Source organism: Pleurodeles waltl, chromosome 4_2, assembly GCF_031143425.1.
Source record: "Pleurodeles waltl isolate 20211129_DDA chromosome 4_2, aPleWal1.hap1.20221129, whole genome shotgun sequence".
NCBI lineage: Eukaryota > Metazoa > Chordata > Amphibia > Caudata > Salamandridae > Pleurodeles > Pleurodeles waltl.
In genome coordinates, this window is record NC_090443.1 from 1,033,096,067 (window position 1) to 1,033,121,769 (window position 25,703).

Below are 25,703 nucleotides of genomic sequence, written 5' to 3' on the forward strand. Positions count from 1 at the left end.
AAGCGCATACATTTGCAACACATGTATTTGTTAATGAAGCCATCGGGCTGCATATCAACTCCAGAGTTGATTAATACGGCCTGGGTACCGCCTGTCAACACCAGTGTTTGTTAATGCAATCTCTGCGCTGCATTACAACACCTGTGTTGGTCACTGCAACCTAGGTGCTGCATGTCTGCCTGGTGTAGGCTGTGCAGAGTGTAAGTGTATCTTTCTCAGGCTGGCTTGGTTCTTGTGCCACCATGCTACTGCCAAATTTGGTTCGGGCATGCTTGATCAGAACACAAGAATACACATGTTGCAGTTGGGTGGACAAGCAGGTGCAGTTGGTCTCACAAACAGACCCATCTTCTGGGGAAACTGGGGATAAAATCCTACAAAGAGGGTAATACACCTTCCAGATGAGCCGTAGATTCTCAAAGCTGACACTACCTTCGCGCTTGACAATGCAGCAAGGCCACGAGCCGGAAAGTCATACAGCCAAAAGTGAAGAACACCATGCAGACCCACCAATGACAAACTGAATGCAGCGTAAACATTCCAAGTCGTCAATGCACTGGGTTTATAATCCAGTTTTATTTGGGGATTGAAATACAATCAGTCACAGGCACCACTACCAGGAATTACCACAATGAATTAATTCCACTGTCGCAAGACAGCAATCAAGTTATCTCGTCACAGCAGTGACAGTTCCAAGTCTGGTGTCATTTGCAGATGGTCTGTCCATCTCCAGACTAGTTGGGATACTGGGACTCTTCCTCATTGACTCGCCGTCAGACGAAGAAGCTAAAACACTCAGGAGCATTTCCCAGCTACCATGAGGAGACTAAATTACTCTTGTGCTAATGATAGTCCAGTAAAGCTATCAAGAGTGGCCGAAACATGGACTTTTTTTTAACTGTTCTACACTGTACTGACTGTTCCGTTTAGTGATGTTATGCTCATTATTGCATAAACCCTATATAATATATGTTCAGTCTGAACACTCGTCTGTAGGATGAATACTGTACTGTGATTTGTGTCCTTACATATTAGTGGCTCCTTCTGCATTTCCAATCAATAAGCTTCATAGATAAATATTAGACTACATAACATTAAATATTATTTTATGCACTTTGATTACCCTGGCTTCGTTCTTCCTACGATAAATATAACATAACTGATGTCGGGGCCACGCAATTGTCCAGGTAAAAGATTAAACATTTTTTGACCTTTCAGGAATGTGGTCCCCACCAGAGAGACCTTGGCACTGGGATCAGTCCGAATGGTAGAACTTTGTACTGGAAGTGGTTGCTGTCCGCCACAAACCTCAGGAATTTCCAATGTTGCTGTAAAATGGGATGAGTAAATAAACACCCTGCAGGTCTGGGGCACACAGCCAGACCGAATCCTGGGAGGAAATATTTGACTGAAGGCCAAAATTCTCTCTTCTTACAGATTTGCATGCTTTTTTTGAGATACAGAAAGGGGCTAAATGCCTATGCGGGTCATTGTGGGAGGCTGGCTATGTATGCAGTGTACCAATGCAGGGGCACACCATGCAGGTAGTACAGGCAACCCTTCCTGACTGACGGAGGGTAAAGTAAATGTGGTAGTATGGGCGAGCAGTGTAGGCTTATCAGAGGGCAATGCTAAGCATTTGTTGAATACACAGAATCAATGAATGAGACACACACTCAAGAATAAACTAGAGACCAATTTTAGAAAAGTACAACACTTTTATATTATGTTTCGACCCCAGAAGTCCTCAAAATAAAGTAAGTACTGTTGTAGAGTTTTTGTTCACAGTGAGGTAAATAAAATACACCAATGTGCTGCTGTAATGAATTTTTTTTCCATTCTTTTTTAGACTTTATTTTAAATGTTGCATGAAACACAAGGCAGAGCACAGCAGCACTGGCACGGCTACAAGTACATTTACACGAGCAGTGTGAACTCACATTACCAAAGAAAAGAAGGGAAAGGACCTGTTACATTCACAGTCAGGGCGCTCAAACTTAAAATGGCAGAGGAACCACCCACCCACCTGGGTGTTCTAAATAATTTAGGCACGGCCAAAGCCCCCCCATCACCAGGTTCAGTGGGACCAGATTCACAAGCACTGTATGACATCAGTAGCATCATTCAAAGAAGGGATGCATACTAGAGCCATCATTCATCCGATGTACTGCTCGCCTGCTGGTTCCCCCTCCGCAATGCTAGCTAGGTAAAGCTGGCATGGCCCCCAAATGTCTCTAGGGCGGCTCTAAGGCACCAGTAGTTCTCTGTATTGTGTTACAGTAGGCCATATCCGTGTGCCACCCTTTCAAAGTCAGAAGCGGGTCTCAGGCCCAACGGATTGCCACCTGACGTCTCGCGAGCAGCAAGCCAATGGCCACCAATCCGCTAACATCCCCAGCGCGTCTCTGTTATAACCCAGCATTTCCAGCAGTGATAGCCAGTAATAGCCTCTAGATCCCTGGACACGGCACGCCAGAACTCCTGCACTCCGGGGCAGAGCCCGGCAAGATGTGCAAAGCCAGCGTCTGCCTCACTGCAGCGCGAGCAGCCCACACTCTTACATAATCCATATCTATACAGGAAAGCCGGCACGTAGTATACTCTATCGACATACCTGAAGTGCAAGAGCCTAGCTCTGCTATTCAGCTAGGGGGTATCCACTACCGAGAAGCTGTACTTCTTTGCTCATCACTAATGACTATTCCCAAGTCCTGCTGCCACTCGAGTCTGACTCTAGAGACTCCCAGCCTGCAGGCAGCCTGGCGAACGCATACATCCTAGCTACCAGACGACAGGGGGCCTTAGTCTGGATACGTGAGGACAATGCAAGCATCTCAGGGGGTTCCACAGCAGCATCGCCCGCACTCCATGCAGCGCTCTATAGTAATGGAGTTAAGAAAGGATAGTCCGGAAGCACCACCCAAGCTTACTTTGCATCAGTGAAGAAATCGCCCATAGTGTGCACACCCAGTCCCCTACTCCTAACTCAATGGGAACCATGGCCACCATTCCAAAGGCACACGTGGAGGGTACAGCAGGTCCCAGGCTGCCGCTCTGAAAGACAATGCTAAGAATGTACCATTATGGTCAGAGTCTAGGAGCGCGTGACGCCGTGCAGGGCTCAAACAGCGTCTGAGGCCACGTGCGCGCAGCACCACGCGCCAGCCGCAAACGTGGCAAGTCACGTGAGCCATTGAGCCAATAATGTGTGAACATGCGTTGTGCCACCATGTAGTAGGCTTCCAGATCAGGGGCATTTAACGCCCCCATAGCATCGGGCAGGGTTAGGGTCTACCAACGAACTCGTGGCTGTTTCTCGCCCCTTGCTAGACAGACCATGAGGGGCCAAAGACTGCCTATCACTGCTTCGGGCAAGAGCATCAGGATATTCTAGAACAGTAAGAGAAATCGAGGCAACACTACCAATTTCATGATGCTTATGCATCTGGCCAGAGATAACAGTCCACTGCCTCCGTGACTTTCTGGATTGCTCTGCCATAGTTATCAAGCAACAACTGCTAGATCTGCACAAGCAAATATTGCAGAGAATCGCACAACCTCGCATACTACTGGAGTGAGATTACATTTGGGGTTTCTAATGCACAGTAATGTGGCGTCTGCATATGTAAAAATGATCACGTTATAGCCTAGAAATCCCAAGCCACGATGTGTGGTACTCCCAAGACGCACACTCCGGTGGTTCTGCCACCTGCGCACCTAACAGCGGAGACAGGGGGTACCCCTACCTGGTGCCCCTCGAGATAACAATGGGAGCGGTGACAATGTCTTCAACCCGGACTCAGGCAGTCGACTGCGTGCAGAGAACCATTATTATCTGCAGGAAGACATCACCGACATCATCCTGTGCGCCTCAGGACCACGAGCATCAAGCCCCACTCGACCGAGTTGAATGCTTTCCCTGCAGCCACGCGTGTCTCGGGGTCTAAACACCGAACTGCACCAAACAACGTACGGCGGGTCTGCAGTAATGACTTTCAGCGGGTAAACTCTATCTACTGCATACGAGTATCTGCAGAAGTATCTTGGTGGGTCCCCCTTATGTCATAGGGTGCTAGCAGGAGCAAGGTTAGAAGAAACACCAGCAGTTCAGTTTTATCTGCCCCGGGGAGTCCGGGTACTGGATGGGTTAGGAGCCCTATGGTTCTTGAAGAAGGGGGGCGCCTAGAAACAGGCTGCAGAGGGAGACTTTGGGACAAGTTTAGAAGCTCCCAACGGGGAGCTCAGTTCGTTAGGGTCCTGGAAGCAAGGGGCACAGTCGACAGTCAAGAACACGGTGAGGGCGTTCGAGTGCAGAGGGTTTTCGTCAGCTGGTCTAGTGCTTAGTTAGACCTGCACAGGGGGCCGAAAAAGACAGTTGGGCCACTCTCGTGGGCAGCTTTGTCAATTCTGTTGTCCCTCGGGTGCAGGTCTTTTTGCGGCAGTGGTGTCTGGATCAGACACAAACAAGCCTTGGTGCTTGCAACTGCTCCAGTACATTGAGTATTGGAACAGGGCGCCTCCTGGTGGGCTTGGCATCTCCAAACTTCGTGGGGAGACGGGTCTGTCCTTTTGGAGCACGGTGACCTCCTCCTGGGTAGCTACTGCATCTTTGGACCCGGTGGTTAGCAGATCGGTGGACCTGCATAGTGGTTGGTGCCTGCAGGTTGCAGGCAATTGGCTCCTCCACTCCAAGGGAGATGATTGCTGGTTTACAAAGTGCTGGCAGCCCTCTGAGACTTTTGGGAGATGCAAGGCTGCAGGACTAGTCAGGTCCGTGTGATTGTTTGGACAGCAGAAAGTAGGCATCATTTGGTGTCAAAAGTCCAGCTTGTTCTCAATTCTTGCGTTGGTCAGCTCTTCTTTGTCCTACTTCTTCTTCAGACAGACACATCTAAAGTCCTGGTTTCAGGGGGACACCTAAATACTGAATTTAGGGGACTTAAGAGGAGTGCTGTGTAGTAGTAGCCAATGGGCTACTTACCCCTGGGGTGTCTACAGTCCCTAAATGACCACTGCCTCTGGGGAGAGCGCATTACCTTGTCCCAGAGTTCCTAGTTCCATCAAAGATGAGATGGTGGAACTCTTCTTTCGTAAAGCACATCCGGCTGCCCACCTTACGGGTGTGTCTAGCCTGGTAGTGCAACGCACCTCCTTGCATAGCTAATTTCCTGCCGGTCCTGGTGCCTCAGGGCAGTGGGTGGCAACTCCCAGGTCGGGGGGAAGCAGAGGTCACATATTAAAGGCAAAAGGGACTTTGAAGTCGCTGGCATTGCTAGGCAGACTTTCTAGCCACCCTGCTGGAGGAGGTGATAACTCCTTCCTACGGAGCAGGCATTGTTTCTGGCCTTGTGAGTGCTGGCTCTCATCTGAAGAGGGTCAGAAACCGGTCTGTGGTGGAAGGCTGGTTGTAGGAAGTTGGCTCTGTATGTGCTATTTCAAAGTAAGGAATAGCATGCACAGAGTCCAAGGGTTCCCCTTAGAGGTAAAATAGTGGTAAAAATAGATAATACTAATGCTCTATTTTGTGGTAGTGTGGTCGAGCAGTAGGCTTATCCAAGGAGTAGTGTTAAGCATTTGTTGCACATACACAAGACAATAAATGAGGTACACACACTCAGAGACAAATCCAGCCAATAGGTTTTTATATAGAAAAATATCTTTTCTTAGTTTACTTTAAGAACCACAGGTTCAAATTCTACATGTAATATCTCATTCGAAAGGTATTGCAGGTAAGTACTTTAGGAACTTCAAATCATCAAAATTGCATGTATACTTTTCAAGTTATTGACAAATAGCTGTTTTAAAAGTGGACACAGTGCAATTTTCACAGTTCCTGGGGGAGGTAAGTTTTTGTTAGTTTTACCAGGTAAGTAGGACACTTACAGGGTTCAGTTCTTGGTCCAAGGTAGCCCACCGTTGGGGGTTCAGAGCAACCCCAAAGTCACCACACCAGCAGCTCAGGGCCGGTCAGGTGCAGAGTTCAAAGTGGTGCCCAAAACACATAGGCTAGAATGGAGAGAAGGGGGTGCCCCGGTTCCGGTCTGCTTGCAGGTAAGTACCCGCGTCTTCGGAGGGCAGACCAGGGGGGTTTTGTAGGGCACCGGGGGGGACACAAGTCCACACAGAGATTTCACCCTCAGCAGCGCGGGGGCGGCCGGGTGCAGTGTAGAAACAAGCGTCGGGTTTTCAATGTTAGTCTATGAGAGATCTCGGGATCTCTTCAGCGCTGCAGGCAGGCAAGGGGGGGATTCCTCGGGGAAACCTCCACTTGGGCGAGGGAGAGGGACTCCTGGGGGTCACTCCTCCAGTGAAAGTCCGGTCCTTCAGGTCCTGGGGGCTGCGGGTGCAGGGTCTCTCCCAGGCGTCGGGACTTTAGGTTCAAAGAGTCGCGGTCAGGGGAAGCCTCGGGATTCCCTCTGCAGGCGGCGCTGTGGGGGCTCAGGGGGGACAGGTTTTGGTACTCACAGTATCAGAGTAGTCCTGGGGTCCCTCCTGAGGTGTTGGATCGCCACCAGCCGAGTCGGGGTCGCCGGGTGCAGTGTGGCAAGTCTCACGCTTCTTGCGGGGGGCTTGCAGGGTTCTTTAAAGCTGCTGGAAACAAAGTTGCAGCTTTTCTTGGAGCAGGTCCGCTGTCCTCGGGAGTTTCTTGTCTTTTCGAAGCAGGGGCAGTCCTCAGAGGATGTCGAGGTCGCTGGTCCCTTTGGAAGGCGTCGCTGGAGCAGGATCTTTGGAAGGCAGGAGACAGGCCGGTGAGTTTCTGGAGCCAAGGCAGTTGTCGTCTTCTGGTCTTCCGCTGCAGGGGTTTTCAGCTGGGCAGTCCTTCTTCTTGTAGTTGCAGGAATCTAATTTTCTAGGGTTCAGGGTAGCCCTTAAATACTAAATTTAAGGGCGTGTTTAGGTCTGGGGGGTTAGTAGCCAATGGCTACTAGCCCTGAGGGTGGGTACACCCTCTTTGTGCCTCCTCCCAAGGGGAGGGGGTCACAATCCTAACCCTATTGGGGGAATCCTCCATCGGCAAGATGGAGGATTTCTAAAAGTTAGAGTCACCTCAGCTCAGGACACCTTAGGGGCTGTCCTGACTGGCCAGTGACTCCTCCTTGTTATTCTCATTATTTTCTCCGGCCTTGCCGCCAAAAGTGGGGCCTGGCCGGAGGGGGCGGGCAACTCCACTAGCTGGAGTGTCCTGCTGGGTTGGCACAAAGGAGGTGAGCCTTTGAGGCTCACCGCCAGGTGTGACAATTCCTGCCTGGGAGAGGTGTTAGCATCTCCACCCAGTGCAGGCTTTGTTACTGGCCTCAGAGTGACAAAGGCACTCTCCCCATGGGGCCAGCAACATGTCTCGGTTTGTGGCAGGCTGCTAAAACTAGTCAGCCTACACAGATAGTCGGTTAAGTTTCAGGGGGCACCTCTAAGGTGCCCTCTGTGGTGTATTTTACAATAAAATGTACACTGGCATCAGTGTGCATTTATTGTGCTGAGAAGTTTGATACCAAACTTCCCAGTTTTCAGTGTAGCCATTATGGTGCTGTGGAGTTCGTGTTTGACAGACTCCCAGACCATATACTCTTATGGCTACCCTGCACTTACAATGTCTAAGGTTTTATTTAGACACTGTAGGGGTACCATGCTCATGCACTGGTACCCTCACCTATGGTATAGTGCACCCTGCCTTAGGGCTGTAAGGCCTGCTAGAGGGGTGTCTTACCTATACTGCATAGGCAGTGAGAGGCTGGCATGGCACCCTGAGGGGAGTGCCATGTCGACTTACTCGTTTTGTCCTCACTAGCACACACAAGCTGGCAAGCAGTGTGTCTGTGCTGAGTGAGAGGTCTCCAGGGTGGCATAAGACATGCTGCAGCCCTTAGAGACCTTCCTTGGCATCAGGGCCCTTGGTACTAGAAGTACCAGTTACAAGGGACTTATCTTGATGCCAGGGTCTGCCAATTGTGGATACAAAAGTACAGGTTAGGGAAAGAACACTGGTGCTGGGGCCTGGTTAGCAGGCCTCAGCACACTTTCAATTGTAAACATAGCATCAGCAAAGGCAAAAAGTCAGGGGGCAACCATGCCAAGGAGGCATTTCCTTACACAACCCCCCCCCCAAACGAAAGAGGATGAGACTAACCTTTCCCAAGAGAGTCTTCATTTTCTAAGTGGAAGAACCTGGAAAGGCCATCTGCATTGGCATGGGCAGTCCCAGGTCTGTGTTCCACTATAAAGTCCATTCCCTGTAGGGAGATGGACCACCTCAACAGTTTAGGGTTTTCACCTTTCATTTGCATCAGCCATTTGAGAGGTCTGTGGTCAGTTTGAACTAGGAAGTGAGTCCCAAAGAGGTATGGTCTCAGCTTCTTCAGGGACCAAACCACAGCAAAGGCCTCCCTCTCAATGGCACTCCAACGCTGCTCCCTGGGGAGTAACCTCCTGCTAATGAAAGCAACAGGCTGGTCAAGGCCATCATCATTTGTTTGGGACAAAACTGCCCCTATCCCATGTTCAGAGGCATCAGTCTGCACAATGAACTGCTTAGAATAATCTGGAGCTTTGAGAACTGGTGCTGAGCACATTGCCTGTTTCAGGGTGTCAAAGGCCTGTTGGCATTCCACAGTCCAGTTTACTTTCTTGGGCATTTTCTTGGAGGTGAGTTCAGTGAGGGCTGTCACAATGGATCCATATCCCTTCACAAACCTCCTGTAATACCCAGTCAAGCCAAGGAATGAAAATGTCACTTACCCAGTGTACATCTGTTCGTGGCATCAGTCGCAGTAGATTCGCATGTTCTGCAATAGCTCGCCATCTGGTGTTGGGCCGGAGTGTTACAAGTTGTTTTTCTTCGAAGAAGTCTTTCGAGTCACGGGACCGAGTGACTCCTCCTTTTGTCTCCATTGCGCATGGGCGTCGACTCCATCTTCGATTGTTTTTCCCCGCAGAGGGTGAGGTAGGAGTTGAATTGTAGTAATAGTGCCCATGCAATGGAGTGACTAAGTATGCACTTATTTAAGGTTGAGATGATACATATATAAATAATTGAAGGTAACTTCCAAACTGCTACAGGCTCCCGGGGAGGCGGGTGGGCACATGCGAATCTACTGCGACTGATGCCACGAACAGATGTACACTGGGTAAGTGACATTTTCAGTTCGATGGCATCTGTCGCTGTAGATACGCATGTTCTGCAATAGACTAGTAAGCAGTTATTTCCCCAAAAGCGGTGGATCAGCCTGTAGGAGTGGAAGTAGTCTGAAATAATGTCCTTAATACAGCTTGACCTACTGTGGCTTGTTGTGCGGATAACACGTCTACACAGTAGTGCTTGGTGAATGTGTGAGGCGTAGACCATGTGGCTGCCTTACATATTTCTTGCATTGGGATGTTTCCTAGAAAGGCCATGGTAGCACCTTTCTTTCTGGTTGAGTGTGCCCTTGGTGTAATGGGCAGCTGTCGTTTAGCTTTAAGGTAGCAGATTTGGATGCATTTAACTATCCATCTGGCTATACCTTGTTTTGAAATTGGGTTTCCTGCATGAGGTTTTTGAAATGCAATAAAGAGTTGTTTAGTCTTTCTGATGTTCTTTGTTCTTTCAATGTAATACATTAATGCTCTTTTGACATCTAATGTATGTAGTGCCCTTTCAGCTACGGTATCTGGCTGTGGAAAGAACACCGGAAGTTCCACTGTTTGATTTAGATGGAACGGTGAAATAACCTTTGGCAAAAATTTAGGATTGGTCCTTAGGACGACTTTATTTTTGTGTAGTTGTATAAAAGGTTCCTGTATAGTAAACGCCTGAATCTCGCTTACTCTTCTCAGGGAAGTAATGGCGATGAGAAATGCCACCTTCCAGGTTAGGAACTGTATGTCGCAGGAGTGCATGGGTTCAAAAGGTGGACCCATAAGTCTAGTTAGGACAACATTTAGGTTCCATGAAGGAACAGGTAGTGTTCTTGGTGGTATAATTCTCCTAAGGCCCTCCATGAATGCTTTAATGACTGGTATTTTATATATGGAAGTTGAATAGGTAGTCTGCAGGTATGCAGATATTGCTGCAAGGTGAATCTTAATGGAAGAGAAAGCCAGGTTAGATTTTTGTAAGTGAAGCAAGTAACCCACTACATGTTCTGGAGTTGTGTGTAATGGTTGTATTTGATTAATATGGCAGTAGCAAACAAACCTCTTCCATTTACTTGCATAGCAGTGCCTGGTGGATGGCCTTCTTGCTTGTTTTATGACTTCCATACATTCTTGGGTAAGTTGTAAGTGCCCGAATTCTAGGATTTCAGGAGCCAGATTGCTAGATTCAGCGATGCTGGATCTGGGTGTCTGATCTTTTGGTTGTGCTGTGTCAACAGATCTGGCCTGTTGGGCAATTTGATGCAGGGTACCACTGATAGGTCTAGCAGCGTTGTGTACCAGGGTTGCCTTGCCCAAGTTGGTGCTATCAATATGAGTTTGAGTTTGCTTTGACTGAGTTTGTTTACCAGGTAAGGAAGGAGAGGGAGAGGAGGAAAAGCGTAAGCAAATATCCCTGACCAGTTCATCCATAGGGCATTGCCTTGGGATTGTTTGTGTGGGTATCTGGATGCGAAGTTTTGGCATTTTGCGTTCTCCCTTGTCGCAAACAAGTCTATCTGAGGTGTTCCCCAGAGTTTGAAATAAGTGTTCAGTATTTGGGGGTGAATTTCCCATTCGTGGACCTGTTGGTGATCTCGAGAGAGATTGTCTGCGAGTTGATTTTGTATCCCTGGTATAAACTGTGCAATTAGGCGAATTTGGTTGTGAATTGCCCAATGCCAAATTTTTTGTGCTAACAGGCTTAACTGCGTGGAGTGCGTCCCTCCCTGCTTGTTTAGATAATACATTGTTGTCATGTTGTCTGTTTTGACGAGAATGTATTTGTGAACTATTATTGGTTGGAAAGCTTTTAGTGCTTGAAAAACTGCAAGAAGTTCTAGGTGATTGATATGCAGTTTTGTTTGATGTACGTTCCATTGTCCTTGTATGCTGTGTTGATCGAGGTGTGCTCCCCACCCTGTCATGGAAGCATCTGTTGTTATTACGTATTGTGGCACTGGGTCTTGGAAAGGCCGCCCCTTGTTTAAATTTATGTTGTTCCACCACAGAAGCGAGAGGTAAGTTTGGCGGTCTATTAACACCAGATCTAGAAGGTGACCCTGTGCTTGAGACCACTGTGATGCTAGGCATTGTTGTAAGGGCCTCATGTGCAGTCTTGCGTTTGGGACAATGGCTATGCATGATGACATCATGCCTAGGAGTTGTAATACCATCTTTGCTTGTATCTTTTGTGTTGGATACATGCGTTGTATGATGGTGTTGAAATTTTGAATTCTTTGTGGACTTGGAGTGGCTACTCCTTTTGATGTGTCTATTATGGCTCCCAGGTATTGTTGTACCTTGCGTGGCAGAATTTTGGATTTTGTGAAATTGACGGTGAACCCTAGTTTGAAGAGGGTTTGTATGATATGATTTGTGTGATTTGAGCACTCTATTAACGAATGGGCCTTGATTAGCCAGTCGTCTAGATATGGGAACACATGTATTTGCTGCCTTCTGATGTGTGCAGCGACTACCGCTAGACATTTGGTAAAGACTCTTGGTGCGGTTGTTAATCCGAAAGGCAGTACCTTGAATTGGTAATGTATTCCTTTGAATACAAACCTTAGGTATTTCCTGTGCGATGGGTGTATTGGTATATGGAAATAAGCATCCTTGAGGTCTAAAGTTGCCATGTAGTCGTGCAGCTTTAGCAATGGCAATACTTCTTGTAGTGTGACCATGTGGAAGTGGTCTGATTTGATGAAAGTGTTGACTACTCTGAGGTCTAGGATTGGTCTCAGTGTTTTGTCCTTCTTTGGTATCAGAAAGTACAGTGAGTAAACTCCTGTGTTTATTTGTGTGTTTGGCACTAATTCGATTGCATTCTTTTGCAATAGTGCCTGCACTTCTATCTCTAGGAGATTGGAATGGTGTGTTGTTAAATTTTGTGCTTTTGGTGGTATGTTTGGAGGGAACTGTAGAAATTCTATGCAGTAACCATGTTGGATAATTGCTAGAACCCAAGTGTCTGTAGTGATTTTCTCCCATGCTCTGTAATAATGACCTATTCGTCCCCCCACTGGTGTTGTGTGGAGGGGGTGAGTGACATGTGAGTCACTGTTTAGTAGTAGGGGTTTTGGGGCTTTGGAATCTTCCTCTATTTCTAGGGAATTGCCCTCCTCTATATTGTCCCCGAAAACCTCCTCTATACTGTCCTTGGTAACTGGACGGTGTGGCTTGTGAGGTGCTGGCTTGTGTGCTTTGACCCCGAAACCCCCCTCGAAAGGGCGTTTTACGGAATGAGCTGTAATTCCCTCTGCTCTGCGGGGAGTAGAGTGCGCCCATGGCTTTGGCAGTGTCCGTATCTTTTTTGAGTTTCTCAATCGCTGTGTCCACTTCTGGACCGAACAGTTCTTTTTCATTAAAAGGCATATTGAGAACTGCTTGTTGAATCTCTGGTTTAAATCCAGACGTTCGGAGCCATGCATGCCTTCTGATAGTTACAGATGTATTAATTGTCCGTGCAGCTGTGTCTGCAGCGTCCATGGAGGAGCGGATCTGGTTGTTGGAGATGGCCTGTCCCTCCTCAACCACTTGTTTTGCCCTATTTTGGAAGTCTTTGGGCAGATGTTCAATGAGATGTTGCATCTCGTCCCAGTGGGCTCTGTCATAGCGCGCAAGTAGTGCCTGGGAGTTCGCGATGCGCCACTGGTTTGCAGCTTGTGCTGCGACTCTCTTACCAGCTGCATCAAACTTGCGGCTTTCTTTATCTGGGGGTGGTGCATCTCCAGATGTGTGAGAGTTGGCCCTTTTCCTAGCTGCTCCTACAACAACAGAGTCTGGTGGCAGCTGTGTTGTGATGAAAGCCGGGTCCGTAGGAGGCGGCTTATACTTTTTTTCCACCCTTGGTGTGATTGCCCTACTTTTGACCGGGTCCTTAAATATGTCTTTTGCGTGCCGGAGCATACCAGGGAGCATAGGCAGGCTTTGGTAGGAGCTGTGGGTGGAGGAGAGTGTGTTGAACAAGAAATCATCCTCGACCTGTTCTGAGTGGAGGCTTACGTTGTGAAATTGTGCTGCTCTAGCCACCACCTGAGAGTACGCGGTGCTGTCTTCTGGTGGAGATGGTTTTGTAGGGTATGCCTCTGGGCTGTTATCTGACACTGGGGCGTCGTATAGGTCCCATGCGTCCTGGTCTTGGTCACCCTGGCTCATGGTGGTGTGAGCTGGGGAGTGTGATGGCGTTTGTGCTGGTGAAACGTTAATCACGGGCGGAGGAGAGGGTGGTGGTGTAACTCTTTTCACCACTTTTGGTTGTGGTGCTTGTTCCGTCTGGAACTCCAACCTTCTCTTTCTCCTAATGGGGGGAAGGGTGCTTATTTTTCCTGTCCCCTGCTGAATGAAGATACGCTTTTGCGTATGGTCCGCATCAGTTGCTTGTAGCTCTTCCTCAAACCTATGCTTCTGCATTTGGGAGGTTAGCGAGTGCTCTTCTGTATAAGAGCCTGAAGCTGGGTCGCTTGCAGTTTGTTTCGGCATCGAAACTTTGTCTGCGTGTTTTTTCGGCTCCGAGGTGACTTTTTTCCTTTTCGGGGCCGAAACCTCTCGGCGTCGATCTGTTTCGGTGCCGCTGTCTCGGCGTCGAGCCGTGTCCACACCGGCATCTCGGTGTCGAGGCTTGTCTCCAGCACTTTCTCGGTCCCGAGAAGGCTGCGTGCCGGTGTCTCGACCGGAGTCGGACGATCTCGGCACTGTTTGGGCCTTTTTCGGTGCCGACGGTCGGTCACCGATTTTATGGGTTGAGCCATGGGCTGGTGGCAGTGGCGTCCCCTGGGCCTTGTAAATGTTTCTTTGTGTGGTTTTCGACGTCTTACTCACGGTTTGTGTATCGTCGAATCCTTCGGAGTCTGAGTCTTGGATCGAGAAGGTACCTTCCTCTTCCTGTTCCTCGAACTCCCGTCGGGCTGTCGGTGCGGACGCCATTTGAAGTCTTCTGGCTCGACGGTCTCGGAGTGTTTTTCGGGACCGGAACGCACGACAGGCCTCGCAGGTGTCTTCGCTGTGCTCAGGTGACAGGCACAGGTTGCAGACCAAGTGTTGGTCTGTGTAGGGGTATTTATTGTGGCATTTGGGGCAGAAACGGAACGGGGTCCGTTCCATCGGCGTTCCTCAGCACGCGGTCGGGCCGACCAGGCCCCGACGGAGGATCGAAAAACTACCCCGAAGGGCACCGGAGCTCTTCGATCTTCGATGCGGTGTTGAATCTAAGTACGCCGATCCCGAACGCAACAATACCGACGAAAATCTTCCGAAATTAACTATTTTTTCTGTTCCGAAACTCGGAGCGACAGGAACACGTCCGAACCCGATGGCGGAAAAAAAACAATCGAAGATGGAGTCGACGCCCATGCGCAATGGAGACAAAAGGAGGAGTCACTCGGTCCCGTGACTCGAAAGACTTCTTCGAAGAAAAACAACTTGTAACACTCCGGCCCAACACCAGATGGCGAGCTATTGCAGAACATGCGTATCTACAGCGACAGATGCCATCGAACTGCCCTGACTTGAGTCTGGGTTTTTGGAGCTACCCAGTCCAGAATAGTCTGGATCTTGGGTTGGAGTGGCTGAACTTGGCCTCCACCTACAAGGTGTCCCAAGTAAACCACAGTTCCCTGCCCTATCTGGCATTTGGATGCCTTGATAGAGAGGCCTGCAGATTGCAGAGCCTTCAAAACCTTCCTCAGGTGGACCAGGTGATCCTGCCAGGTGGAGCTAAAGACAGCAATATCATCAAGATAAGCTGTGCTAAAGGACTCCAAGCCAGCAAGGACTTGATTCACCAACCTTTGGAAGGTGGCAGGGGCATTCTTTAAACCAAAGGGCATAACAGTAAACTGATAATGCCCATCAGGTGTGGAGAATGCTGTCTTTTCTTTTGCTCCAGGTGCCATTTTTATTTGCCAGTACCCTGCTGTCAAGTCAAAGGTACTTAGAAATTTGGCAGCACCTAATTTATCAATGAGCTCATCAGCTCTTGGAATTGGATGGGCATCTGTCTTGGTGACAGAATTGAGCCCTCTGTAGTCCACACAAAACCTCATCTCTTTCTTTCCATCTTTGGTGTGAGGTTTGGGGACTAAGACCACTGGGCTAGCCCAGGGGCTGTCAGAGCGCTCAATTACTCCCAATTCCAGCATCTTGTGGACTTCCACCTTGATGCTTTCCTTAACATGGTCAGACTGTCTAAAGATTTTGTTCTTGACAGGCATGCTGTCTCCTGTGTCCACATCATGGGTACACAGGTGTGTCTGACCAGGGGTTAAGGAGAAGAGTTCAGGAAACTGTTGTAGGACTCTCCTACAATCAGCTTGCTGTTGGCCAGAGAGGGTGTCTGAGTAGATCACTCCATCTACTGTGGGTGAGAATCCTACTCCCTTCTGTGGCACCTCTCTGTAAGCGAAAAGCAGACATGGCAAGAGGACATTCCATCTCCTTTTGAGCTTTTCTGGGAGCCCCATGATCATGCCTTTTAATGTCTTGTTGAATCTCTCAACCAAGCCATTAGTTTGTGGATGGTATGGTGTAGTGAATTTATAAGTCACTCCACACTCATTCCACATGTGCTTTAGGTATGCTGACATGAAGTTGGTACCTCTGTCAGACACCACCTCCTTAGGGAAACCCACTCTGGTAAAGATACCAATGAGGGCCTTGGCTACTGCAGGGGCAGTAGTCGACCTAAGGGGAATAGCTTCAGGATACCTGGTAGCATGATCCACTACTACCAGGATATACATATTTCCTGAGGCTGTGGGAGGTTCCAGTGGACCAACTATGTCCACACCCACTCTTTCAAAGGGAACCCCCACCACTGGAAGTGGAATGAGGGGGGCCTTTGGATGCCCACCTGTCTTACCACTGGCTTGACAGGTGGGGCAGGAGAGGCAAAACTCCTTAACCATGTTGGACATATTGGGCCAGTAGAAGTGGTTGACTAACCTCTCCCACGTCTTGGTTTGTCCCAAATGTCCAGCAAGGGGAATGTCATGGGCCAATGTTAGGATGAACTCTCTGAACAGCTGAGGCACTACCACTCTCCTAGTGGCACCAGGTTTGGGGTCTCTGGCCTCAGTGTACAGGAGTCCATCTTCCCAATAGACCCTATGCGTTCCATTTTTCTTGCCTTTGGACTCTTCAGCAGCTTGCTGCCTAAGGCCTTCAAGAGAGGGACAGGTTTCTTGTCCCTTACACAGCTCCTCCCTTGAGGGTCCCCCTGGGCCTAAGAGCTCAACCTGGTAAGGTTCAAGCTCCAAAGGCTCAGTTCCCTCAGAGGGCAGACCTTCTTCCTGAGAAGAGAGGTTCCCTTTCTTTTGCTGTGTTGCAGTTGGTTTCCCAACTGACTTTCCTGTTCTCTTGGTAGGCTGGGCCATTCTTCCAGACTCCAGCTCTACTTGTTCACCCTGTGCCTTGCACTGTGCTCTTGTTTTCACACACACCAGTTCAGGGATACCCAGCATTGCTGCATGGGTTTTTAGTTCTACCTCAGCCCATGCTGAGGACTCCAGGTCATTTCCAAGCAGACAGTCCACTGGGATATTTGAGGAGACCACCACCTGTTTCAGGCCATTGACCCCTCCCCATTCTAAAGTAACCATTGCCATGGGATGTACTTTTCTCTGATTGTCAGCGTTGGTGACTGTGTAAGTTTTTCCAGTCAGGTATTGGCCAGGGGAAACCAGTTTCTCTGTCACCATGGTGACACTGGCACCTGTATCCCTCAGGCCCTCTATTCTAGTCCCATTAATTAAGAGTTGCTGTCTGTATTTTTGCATGTTAGGCGGCCAGACAGCTAGTGTGGCTAAATCCACCCCACCCTCAGAAACTAGAGTAGCTTCAGTGTGGACCCTGATTTGCTCTGGGCACACTGTTGATCCCACTTGGAGACTAGCCATACCAGTGTTACCTGGATGGGAGTTTGGAGTGGAACCTTTCTTGGGACAGGCCTTGTCTCCAGTTTGGTGTCCATGCTGTTTACAGCTATGACACCAGGCCTTTTTGGGATCAAAGTTTTTACCCTTGTACCCATTGTTTTGTGAAGAGGCTCTGGGCCCACCCTCCTGTGCAGGTTTTTGGGGGCCTGTAGAAGACTCTTGACTATTTTTAGTTTTGGTTGTCTCATCACCCTTCCCCTGGGGAGTCTTTGTGACCCCTTTCTTTTGGTCACCCCCTGTTGAAGTCTTGGACACCCTTGTCTTGACCCAATGGTCCGCCTTCTTTCCCAATTCTTGGGGAGAAATTGGTCCTAGGTCTACCAGATGCTGATGCAGTTTATCATTGAAACAATTACTTAACAGGTGTTCTTTCACAAATAAATTGTACAGCCCATCATAATTACTTACACCACTGCCTTGAATCCAACCATCTAGTGTTTTCACTGAGTAGTCTACAAAGTCAACCCAGGTCTGGCTCGAGGATTTTTGAGCCCCCCTGAATCTAATCCTATACTCCTCAGTGGAGAATCCAAAGCCCTCAATCAGGGTACCCTTCATGAGGTCATAAGATTCTGCATCTTGTCCAGAGAGTGTGAGGAGTCTATCCCTACACTTTCCTGTGAACATTTCCCAAAGGAGAGCACCCCAGTGAGATCTGTTCACTTTTCTGGTTACACAAGCCCTCTCAAAAGCTGTGAACCATTTGGTGATGTCATCACCATCTTCATATTTAGTTACAATCCCTTTAGGGATTTTCAACATGTCAGGAGAATCTCTGACCCTATTTATGTTGCTGCCACCATTGATGGGTCCTAGGCCCATCTCTTGTCTTTCCCTCTCTATGGCTAGGATCTGTCTTTCCAAAGCCAATCTTTTGGCCATCCTGGCTAACTGGATGTCCTCTTCACTGGGGCTATCCTCAGTGATTTCAGAGGTGTTGGTCTCTCCTGTGAGGGAACCAGCATCTCTGACTATTATTTTAGGAGTCAGGGTTTGAGGGACCCTGTTTTCCCTAGATAGGACTGGTAGGGGGGAATTGTCCTCCAAGTCACTATCCTCTTCCTCTGAGTTGCCACCCTCAGAGGGGTTGGCCTTTTCAAACTCTGCCAAAAGCTCCTGGAGCTGTATTTTGGTAGGTTTGGGGCCCATTGTTATTTTCTTTATTTTACAGAGTGACCTTAGCTCCCTCATCTTAAGATGGAGGTAAGGTGTGGTGTCGAGTTCCACCACAGTCACATCTGTGCTAGACATTTTGCTTCTAAAAGTTGGAATACTTTTTAAGAATCTACAACTGGTTCTAGAATCTAATTCAAACTTTTACAAACTTTTAAACTCTAAAAGAAATGCTAAACAGGGACTTAACACACAAGGCCCAAGCAGGACTTTTTAAGAATTTAGAAAACTTTTCAAATTGCAAAAATCAATTTCTAATGACAATTTTGGAATTTGTCGTGTGATCAGGTATTGGCTGAGTAGTCCAGCAAATGCAAAGTCTTGTACCCCACCGCTGATCCACCAATGTAGGAAGTTGGCTCTGTATGTGCTATTTCAAAGTAAGGAATAGCATGCACAGAGTCCAAGGGTTCCCCTTAGAGGTAAAATAGTGGTAAAAATAGATAATACTAATGCTCTATTTTGTGGTAGTGTGGTCGAGCAGTAGGCTTATCCAAGGAGTAGTGTTAAGCATTTGTTGCACATACACAAGACAATAAATGAGGTACACACACTCAGAGACAAATCCAGCCAATAGGTTTTTATATAGAAAAATATGTTTTCTTAGTTTACTTTAAGAACCACAGGTTCAAATTCTACATGTAATATCTCATTCGAAAGGTATTGCAGGTAAGTACTTTAGGAACTTCAAATCATCAAAATTGCATGTATACTTTTCAAGTTATTGACAAATAGCTGTTTTAAAAGTGGACACTTAGTGCAATTTTCACAGTTCCTGGGGGAGGTAAGTTTTTGTTAGTTTTACCAGGTAAGTAGGACACTTACAGGGTTCAGTTCTTGGTCCAAGGTAGCCCACCGTTGGGGGTTCAGAGCAACCCCAAAGTCACCACACCAGCAGCTCAGGGCCGGTCAGGTGCAGAGTTCAAAGTGGTGCCCAAAACACATAGGCTAGAATGGAGAGAAGGGGGTGCCCCGGTTCCGGTCTGCTTGCAGGTAAGTACCCGCGTCTTCGGAGGGCAGACCAGGGGGGTTTTGTAGGGCACCGGGGGGGACACAAGTCCACACAGAGATTTCACCCTCAGCAGCGCGGGGGCGGCCGGGTGCAGTGTAGAAACAAGCGTCGGGTTTTCAATGTTAGTCTATGAGAGATCTCGGGATCTCTTCAGCGCTGCAGGCAGGCAAGGGGGGGATTCCTCGGGGAAACCTCCACTTGGGCGAGGGAGAGGGACTCCTGGGGGTCACTCCTCCAGTGAAAGTCCGGTCCTTCAGGTCCTGGGGGCTGCGGGTGCAGGGTCTCTCCCAGGCGTCGGGACTTTAGGTTCAAAGAGTCGCGGTCAGGGGAAGCCTCGGGATTCCCTCTGCAGGCGGCGCTGTGGGGGCTCAGGGGGGACAGGTTTTGGTACTCACAGTATCAGAGTAGTCCTGGGGTCCCTCCTGAGGTGTTGGATCGCCACCAGCCGAGTCGGGGTCGCCGGGTGCAGTGTGGCAAGTCTCACGCTTCTTGCGGGGGGCTTGCAGGGTTCTTTAAAGCTGCTGGAAACAAAGTTGCAGCTTTTCTTGGAGCAGGTCCGCTGTCCTCGGGAGTTTCTTGTCTTTTCGAAGCAGGGGCAGTCCTCAGAGGATGTCGAGGTCGCTGGTCCCTTTGGAAGGCGTCGCTGGAGCAGGATCTTTGGAAGGCAGGAGACAGGCCGGTGAGTTTCTGGAGCCAAGGCAGTTGTCGTCTTCTGGTCTTCCGCTGCAGGGGTTTTCAGCTGGGCAGTCCTTCTTCTTGTAGTTGCAGGAATCTAATTTTCTAGGGTTCAGGGTAGCCCTTAAATACTAAATTTAAGGGCGTGTTTAGGTCTGGGGGGTTAGTAGCCAATGGCTACTAGCCCTGAGGGTGGGTACACCCTCTTTGTGCCTCCTCCCAAGGGGAGGGGGTCACAATCCTAACCCTATTGGGGGAATCCTCCATCTGCAAGATGGAGGATTTCTAAAAGTTAGAGTCACCTCAGCTCAGGACACCTTAGGGGCTGTCCTGACTGGCCAGTGACTCCTCCTTGTTATTCTCATTATTTTCTCCGGCCTTGCCGCCAAAAGTGGGGCCTGGCCGGAGGGGGCGGGCAACTCCACTAGCTGGAGTGTCCTGCTGGGTTGGCACAAAGGAGGTGAGCCTTTGAGGCTCACCGCCAGGTGTGACAATTCCTGCCTGGGAGAGGTGTTAGCATCTCCACCCAGTGCAGGCTTTGTTACTGGCCTCAGAGTGACAAAGGCACTCTCCCCATGGGGCCAGCAACATGTCTCGGTTTGTGGCAGGCTGCTAAAACTAGTCAGCCTACACAGATAGTCGGTTAAGTTTCAGGGGGCACCTCTAAGGTGCCCTCTGTGGTGTATTTTACAATAAAATGTACACTGGCATCAGTGTGCATTTATTGTGCTGAGAAGTTTGATACCAAACTTCCCAGTTTTCAGTGTAGCCATTATGGTGCTGTGGAGTTCGTGTTTGACAGACTCCCAGACCATATACTCTTATGGCTACCCTGCACTTACAATGTCTAAGGTTTTATTTAGACACTGTAGGGGTACCATGCTCATGCACTGGTACCCTCACCTATGGTATAGTGCACCCTGCCTTAGGGCTGTAAGGCCTGCTAGAGGGGTGTCTTACCTATACTGCATAGGCAGTGAGAGGCTGGCATGGCACCCTGAGGGGAGTGCCATGTCGACTTACTCGTTTTGTCCTCACTAGCACACACAAGCTGGCAAGCAGTGTGTCTGTGCTGAGTGAGAGGTCTCCAGGGTGGCATAAGACATGCTGCAGCCCTTAGAGACCTTCCTTGGCATCAGGGCCCTTGGTACTAGAAGTACCAGTTACAAGGGACTTATCTGGATGCCAGGGTCTGCCAATTGTGGATACAAAAGTACAGGTTAGGGAAAGAACACTGGTGCTGGGGCCTGGTTAGCAGGCCTCAGCACACTTTCAATTGTAAACATAGCATCAGCAAAGGCAAAAAGTCAGGGGGCAACCATGCCAAGGAGGCATTTCCTTACACTGGTTGAGACCAGTCAGCCAGCACACTAAGGGTATTGTAAGTTTCAGGGGACACATCTAAGGTGTCCTCTGCATGCATGTCACAATAAACCCGTATGGGTTTACTAAGATGAGATGTTTGATACCAAACACCATAGGTTTCAATGAAGCCATTATGTAGCTGGAGAACTCGTAATAACGAGTGTGCAGTACATACCTTAAGATGGCCTCCCTGCGCACTTGTAACATCAAGTAACCCAACTAAATATTACAGGGGCATGCCTGCTCATGCAGATATGTCCTCACATCAAATATAACGCACCTGCCTTAGGGCTCCAAAGCCTGCTCTAGGGGTGACTTACATATATTAGATTCAATGACTTGAGCATGGCACACAAGTGTGCCATGTCATGTTTTCACTCATGGCTTGCACCATGACACGCAGTCTGCAATGGGAGGCTGTATGCAATTTGTAGGGGGGACCCTTAGGGTGGCACAATATATACTGCAGCCCCTAGGGATCTTCTCAAGTATCCAGGCTCTAGGTACCAGGAGTACCATTTACTAGGGACTTACAGAGGTACTAAAGTGTGTGCCAATTGTACACAATTAGATCTTTTACCTTGTTTTAGGGAAAGAGCACTGGCACTGGGGACCTAGTTAGCAGGAACACAGTGCACCTTCAGTCGTAAAACCTAAGTACCAGTGGCAAAATAGTGAGGATTAACATGACAAAATGGGCACTTTCCAACAACTCCTCTCACTAGCCTTTGGGGTCTTAGATGGAAAAGTCTTACAAACATCACACAATACAGCCTTGTACACTGGAGAGAGGCAAGATAAACATTGCTCATGCAGATCATCAGTATAGACCAGGCTTCTCCAACAAGTAGCTCTTGATCTACTGGTAGCTTTGCAGCTACTTGTAAGTAATTCTTCTGTGTCCAGGCCAGTCTACCGAATTCAAAGCTTTTGTTTGGCTGAATTAATTAACGTAGACCAAAACTGAAAAGTGTGCATTCAAGACAAAACGGTCTGTATTTTCAGAATCCGTATGCTGATGTTTGGAGAAAAGTGGGAGAGTTGCCAAAATATACTTAAACATTTGCTAACAGTATTACATCGGTGCTTGGGGCATTCAAGCTATAGCGATTATGTATTATGTATGTAAAGGCATTCCAAACTGGAAACCTTTTTTACATTACTACTCGACCACCTAGCCTGATGCTCTGTGGCGATCATGACTAGTAATCTTGGATACTATGGATAATAAAGTAATCTCCTCTGACGTAGTCACTATTACAACACTAATGACATTACGAGCTCGGGATGATTTTCATTATGAGTAGACCGTATTACAGAAAAGTATGGAGACCCCGGGTAGACACCTTTTCCTGTCCTGAGGTAGAGTAGGATTTGGAAAGAGTACTTCTCTCCTTTGGTCATGATGATAGTTGGTAACAGAAGACCAGTCTCCCTGGCCCAGAAAACCGAGATGAGATTATCCTGAAATGCACCCTAAAAACAACTCGCAGTACCCTGGAAACTGAAGGAAGGGCTGCTCCAGTTCCTGGTTGGAGAAGAAAAGTAATAAGATGGGGTCAATGAAAGGTTAGAGCAGAATGCCCCTTGGGAACTCCTTCACACATGACGTGCAGCAGATATGAACTGTGGTGGCCTCTCGGGGAAGAGATAGGGCTTAGCACTTCCACCTCACTGGCTGAAGCTCAGATTGGTTCAAATGAGCTTTTAAACAATCACTGTTGTAAACGCCTAAGGCCATTTTAACATGCTTTACTGCTACTTAAAATTACCAGGGACTCCTAGTGTGACGATCGGGAATGACTCAACCACGTGAATATATGAAAGATCCAGTGCTGGAGAACTTGGCCTCTCTTCACAGCTTGTCAACAAGCAAAGGAGAAGAAAACCCAAATGGGCATTCAAACCATCACCCAGCCGCTGGAAGCTGGCTACGTATGTAGTGCACCAATGTAAGGGGACACTATGCAGATAGTCCAGGCGACCTTTACTGGTTTAAAATAATAATCCCAAAAGCTCTCTTTTGTGGTAGCATGGGCAAGCAGTAAGGCTTATTAGACGGTAGTGTTAAGCATTTATTACACACACAGAGTCAGTAAGCGATGCACACCCTTGTAAAGAAACCAGACACCAATTTATAAAAATTACACAAATTTTTATGTGAATTTAGACACCAAGATGATTGTAATCGGGCAAGTACTTTTCGAGTTATCAGTTTTTAAGTCACAATAAAATACACATACTGTGGCTTCAAGCAGTAATGTTATCCTATGGGAAATAAACATATACTGCATAAGGTCACTTAGCAATGACATATAGGACTCTTCGCCTGGACTTAAGGTGAGTACAGGGCAAGGTCCAAAGCAGCACTAACAGGTTATCTCGGGAGGCACTGGGGCATCTGGGTGCAGAGGTGCGTTTCAGCACAGGGTGCCTCGTTCACTTAAATGGGAAACGGCCCTGTAGCGAAGAGAATGCAAGTGGGGACTGGGGGGGCCACTCCGGTTGAAGCCAAAGGTGAGCGCAGGACTTGAGGGTCTTGGTAGACACTCTCGGTCCACTCAAACTGAGGCTGGGGGGGGGGGCTCATATGCAGTGTGGCTTTGTCGGACATGGGCAGGCTGCTGAAGAATCTTGCTATTCATGGACCCTGCAGAAAGAGGCAGCAGGCAGCGACTGGGGGACAAGTGTGGCTAAACCAAAGGGTGGGCTTAGCTTTTGATGTTCTCAGGACCCTGTTGGCACTGTCATATCCCTCAGACTTGGGCTGTGGGGCTCAGGTGCAGGGGTGTTTTGAGGCGGTTGGTTCGCAGTGAACAGAGACTCACTTTGTGTCTTAGTGACCAGGTGAAAAGGGGAAACAGGGTAGTGGGGCTACTCTTGGTGCTGACCTTGTGGATCCTGACGTCCCTCGACGGGAGGTCTGCCGTGGTGCTGCTGGAGTTTGGACTGGACCACCAACAAGCTTTGGTTGCTGCAAGGGGTAGAGTACCCCAGGTATAGGTGCAAGGATACTCCGGGATGGGTCTGCGTCCGACTTCAGTGAAGTGACAGGGCTGACCTTTTGTGCTCCAAACGATCTTCTCCTGGCTTGTTGTTGCCTCGGAGAACGCAGTGGCCAACGGGACAGAGTACTGGACTTTGGAGTGTTTTGCACCATTCTTTGGTGCAGGGCTTCAGTTTTCGCTCTCTTCGGTCCTTCTTTCTTCCTTGGTTCCCAGTAAGCAAATCTGATTTGCTGGTGTCAGGGGGGGGCACCTAAATATTCAATTTAGGGGAGTGAAGGGGAGAAACCAATAGGCTACTTACCCTTGGAATCACTATACCCCTCTAGATGACGACTTCTGGTCAAGAGCGGGAATCAACCTGTCCAGAGTTCTTAATTTCACTGCACACAAGATGGTGGAATTCTCCTTTTCGTGTTCACCCAACAGTGTACCACGCCTCCTTACATTTCTTATTTCCCACCTGTCCTGGTACCAAATAGGCCTCAGGGCAGGGGGTTGCCGCTCCCATGTCTGGGGGAAGCCAGGGCTGCATATCAAAGGCAGCAGGGACTTTGAAGCCCCTGGCCTTGGTATGCAGAGTTCCTAGATATCCTGCTGGAGGAGGTGATAACACCTTCTGCCAGATCAGGCATTCTGTCGGACTGTTGAGAGCAGGGACTCTCACCTCTAGTGGGTCAGAAAACTGTGGTGGCAGGCGGGTCGATAACAGTCAGCCAGCACATTAGAGGACTAGCCATGTTGTGTTTTCACTCATGGCTTGCACCCCGACACACGGTCTGTGATGGCAGGCTGTATACAATTTGTGTTTGGGTCCTTTACGGTGGCATAAGATATGCTGCAGCCCTTATGGAACCCCTTTGGTACCCATGCCGCAGGTATCTAGGGGTACCATTTACTAGGTACCTACAGGAGTGCTCAAGTCCTGTGCCAACTGTAAAACAATCAGACATGACTTGTTTTAAATGAAAGAGCATTGGCACCAAGGTCTAGTCAGTAGGCCTCAGTGCACTGTCACAGTCAATAACCAGCATCTAGTACTTCTAAAGGGACCAAAGAGTGGTGGTACATCTGCAAAGAAGTCCAGTTTCCTACACCAGCTCACTGCTAAACTGTGAAAATGGCTGCACTTTGCTCTTTGCAATGAAACCATCCACACTGCTGCACATAAATAGTTAAAAATTTGACGTTTCAGCATTTAATGGACTCTCAGTCCTACCTAGTTTTCTGTGCCAGGATTGCCTACCTGGTATTTGAGTTCTTATCACAGAATATGAAAACCAAGACTGGAGTCGTTTCACAGCGTTGATTCTAGCCTCTTGACAGGTTCTCTTATTAAAATAGGGAAGATCCAAAACACAAGCCTGGGGCTCCTTTCCTATCTGAGGGTGGGGACATCCATAGGAACACTGGGGTTTCTTTCATCTC

The 25,703-nt window shown here is 48.5% G+C and overlaps 1 protein-coding gene across 1 annotated transcript in view; it reads right to left on the reverse strand.

Annotated features, from left to right (window-relative positions):
• The window catches only part of ANKRD13D (ankyrin repeat domain 13D), a 344,260-nt gene that overhangs the window by 82,247 nt on the left and 236,310 nt on the right, over nt 1-25,703 (reverse strand). The window lies entirely within an intron of this gene.